Below are 4,191 nucleotides of genomic sequence, written 5' to 3'. Positions count from 1 at the left end.
CTATTTCTCACTTGCACAATCAACATGTGCCGATAGATCTTCCTGCAGCAACTTGCTTGAAATTTGATTTACTCTGTAATCCATTTAGGTACATATAAAACACACACTAATTCCCGAATCATAAGACTATACATCGGTGGTTTAACCAATGATCATGTTAATTGATGATAGAATTGTCTATGCTTCCATTAATCTGATGAACTGATGGAGTTATGTACTATACTAATATGGCCTGAATATCCTTTATTGCATGGCGTTTGCTAGCTGCCAAGCCTTCATGTTCGTTTTGATCACCATCATGTTTCAAAAAGAGCGTTCTGCCTGCTCTAATAATTATGACTTGTGCGCTACCCTTCATGCATACCAACAGGTTATACCCTATGTCAAAACCAGGTAATAACCACTTCCAACCTTCTGCAGGTTCAATGGAGACCTTTTCCTGCTCTGATCATTATTACTTGGGGAAGTGAAAGGGCATCCAATGTTGACTTAACAAGTGAGTATTAGAAAAAAATGATATAAATTCAAAATTACATTTATCTAATACTCAACTGCACAATCAACTTCTGCCAGTTTCCGACATTTAGTAGGATTAGGGATCAATGATCAGTATGTTGCTAGGAACCATGCATTTATGTGGCTTACTTGGTTTGACTTCTGACTATGTTTTGTGATGCATTATGATCAATAATTTGCCAGTCAGTCACCATATTAGGGCTGAGTCTATAGAGTCTACTATCTAGGCATCCTCTATGGTTACTTTGTTGACAAAGCCATAGGTCTAGTGGTTCTCTCCTAATTGTCTTGTCCCTTCCATTGCAAGGGTTCGATTGTTGATGTATGAGGACTTGTACTGTATGAATTCCGTCCCTTAATGTGTCACTTCCGTTAAGAGGGTTTTACTGTTGTTGCATATTTAAACCATCTTCAAGGTACAGGAAGGGGAATATTGATTATAAGTGGTTAAGTGCATTCACCTGGAAACTAGTTGGCTGTCCAAAACAAAATCCCTTCTCCTTCAATCAACCACCTAAAGAAAGCTCTTGTATGTCCCAACCCCCTTCACAGTTGCTAAGGCGACCAGGAATATCACCTCCTGGATATAGGTCAAACATCTGCTGTTGCAAGTGGCTTGTGGGGCTCTCTAGTTAAAACCTTATGAACAGCATCTAAGTTTAATGAGGGAGCTGGAATTATCCTTCTAAAGACGTCTATCTTAAATGATCTAACGAGATCTGTGATGATTGAGTCCTCGGTCACCTTCTTGAAGGTAACTATAAAGACTGTGGATAACATAGCTATGATGCCGTTTTTCCATCCGTCCTTAGATAAGATATAGCTCAATTGATCCCGTACTGATACATATATCTCTTCAGGGGAGGGTGACAGCTTAGGTGAGCCTTAGTAGTCAGGTGCACTCTCACATATATAAGGCATGTATGCGCAGGGAAATATGATTGATGCTGTGAGGAAAAGTTAGCAGGTGAACTCTTGTGTAAAAGAATACGCCCAGACAAGCGAGGGGCATTCAAACAGGAGATTGTGCTTCTATAGGTAAGAGTGAGATCCTAGTATTATTTCTATGATCATGCACAGTACATATGTTCACTATGATGGGCACAAACAGGAGATTACACTTCAAAAGTTTAGGAAAAGGTTACTGTATAGGCATGCTCTCACTTCCAGAAGAGCACTGACAAGCAGATGAGTATTCCTGAATAGAAGAGTGTACATGCAAAGGAGAGCGCTCACAGCATAAGCAAGTCCATCTCAATAGGTGAGGGCGAGAGAACAGGTGAGTAATAGCATGAACGGACAAGAGAGTACACCTCATCAGGTGAGGATGATTGTACAAGTTCACTACTGTGAACTGGAGCGCATGCTTGGCCCGGAGAGTGTGAGAGAACATAGGTGAGCACTCAGAAGGGGAAGGTGAACGCAGACTTAAACTCTCGTGGATGGGTGATATATGGTGAACACCTGAGTGATCTCAAACAGGTGAGCGCACATTGAAGGGATACATACATACAGAGCGAAAAGATGAGTGAGCATCCACTGGGATGTACGAGCGACTTGGTGGGCAGAATGCCATCCAGACCTGAGAAGGCCACAGCGTCTTTAGGGCCAAATTCTTTGGTCATGGCATCACCAGGCTCAATGTGAAGCGGAAGGACCTGGTACACTTGGGAAATCAAGTCGAACAGCTTCACAGATGGCCAGTTGGGATGTGAAGGCTTCTGGGGAATCTTGGGAGGAGAAAACAAGGAAGGAGCCATGACTGGTGACCCATCAGGTGCAGCATGGACCTGGGCTTAAACTATCATGGGAATGAGAAGGTGTTCTACATTCCTGAACACCCCTTAGCCTCCTCCTCATTGCAATAGCATATGTCTGGGTTCCTAATGGCACAGTCTGACCTACCCTTGCATGGCTCCATCAGGGATCTTGACGACCACCCAAAAGGTAAAGTAGATCATCCTGACCCTGATGGACTCCCACCAACGCCATGACTCTTTTTACATACAAAAGAGTGTTCCTTAGAATGTTTCAGAGCAACTTTCCCTTGATTCCAAGAGGAATGAAAAGCTAAAACATTTATTAGGCATCATCCTGTAGCTGAAGATAAAAGCTCTCTCCCACAACACCCCCTGATGAGCCCTTTTCCCCTGCAGGAGAACAATGGAGATCACCTGAAGGGCTTCCTTCGAAAAAGGAAGACTAGAAGGGGTAATCATCTGCGACCCTGATTGCCCCTTACCAGCATAGTCGTCCCGACGCATTGTCTCGACCCCTTTCAACTGACACTAAGCAAACATGGGAGTGCAGCTTACTCCAGACCTGGTCTGCTTTGGGGTGAACTCATACCCGGAACCTGCTAGAGATGGTTCAGCATGAGGCCATCCTTCAGCACAGGGTGGAATATAAAGCTTAATAAATACCAAGTTGCTATATGGAAGTGATCTCATGTTCCAAAGCCTGGTGTTCCTGTTGCCAATGAGACCCAAAGTTAGACTCTTGTTGATGGGAAGCTTTACCCATTGTGGTTTGATGGTAGAACTTTACATAAAGAATTGATCAACATTAGGTACCCACCACGTTACAGCAATTATAATAAAGATGAGGAGGACGATGATGAAGATGATGATGAGTATGAGGAAGATGATGCTCTCTCACAATACTCATATTGATGATGATGGATGTAAAATTAGTGCATATGCTTTTGCAACTGAAACCTCTAATTTCTAAATAATGGTCATTGATGTAGGACTAAAGGGCTCACCAATATATTTTTTTAACCGGAAAAACAAACATTTAAATACCAAGGTTATGATTCCAAGATAATTAGAACCAGAGATATGAAGGCATACATCGTTTATGTATCACTTCAAAACAGCTGTCGCGGATGAGGGTACCTATGAAAATACGTCAAAATTACACATTGAATCCCGGTTTATATACTTTTACAATTCACATTTGCATAAAAGATATGCCATGGCTCTAAAAAAATCAGTTTCATTCTGACATGGGGAAGAGGGGTTGTATGGAGACCCCACTTGGCTGTTGGTTTATTGGTTATGCTTTGAACAATGAATTCTTTTTTATCTTCTAACTTTAACGTTTCATTTTGATTTGCCAAATTCCTACAAAGTGCAAGAGAAGGAGAGGAGGTTAGAGAAAAATAGTTAGAGTGATGATTTCTTGTAGCAAGTAGGCTATTTGTAAAATTGAAGGTTTAATTTTACATTTGTATAGATCGGCTAAGATGATAAAAAAAAATGAGCGATTGGTTTTTTTTTTTTACCTCGGAAAATAACTAGAGTTTTTGAAATGACGGATTTATTTTCTATCAGCCTTGGAATTACTATTTTTTTTTTTTTCATTATCAGTGAGTAATATTTTATCTTTGCTTTATGTGTTTGTGAATAATATAATCAGTTTGATATTTGTTTTGGCTATATTGTGATAGTCAAGTTAATTAAAAGCTTTCGTAAGTGTTTCTTTTATCTTCAGGGCTTTACTTCCTCCTTGAAAATCCTTGTCCTTCTTAGTATCAGTAGTTGACTGTTCCAATGATCTCCAGTTTCTGAAAGATGCTTGAAAGTTGATGACGCTGCTTAAATAAAGACTTTAAACGGTCGGCTCTTGGAGAATAGCTATGTGATTATTGACGACCATGCCGGGAAGATAATT

This window comes from Palaemon carinicauda, chromosome 6 (assembly GCF_036898095.1).
Source record: "Palaemon carinicauda isolate YSFRI2023 chromosome 6, ASM3689809v2, whole genome shotgun sequence".
NCBI classification, from domain to species: domain Eukaryota; kingdom Metazoa; phylum Arthropoda; class Malacostraca; order Decapoda; family Palaemonidae; genus Palaemon; species Palaemon carinicauda.
The sequence above is the reverse complement of the archived record's forward strand: the minus strand, read 5'-3'. Positions refer to the sequence as shown.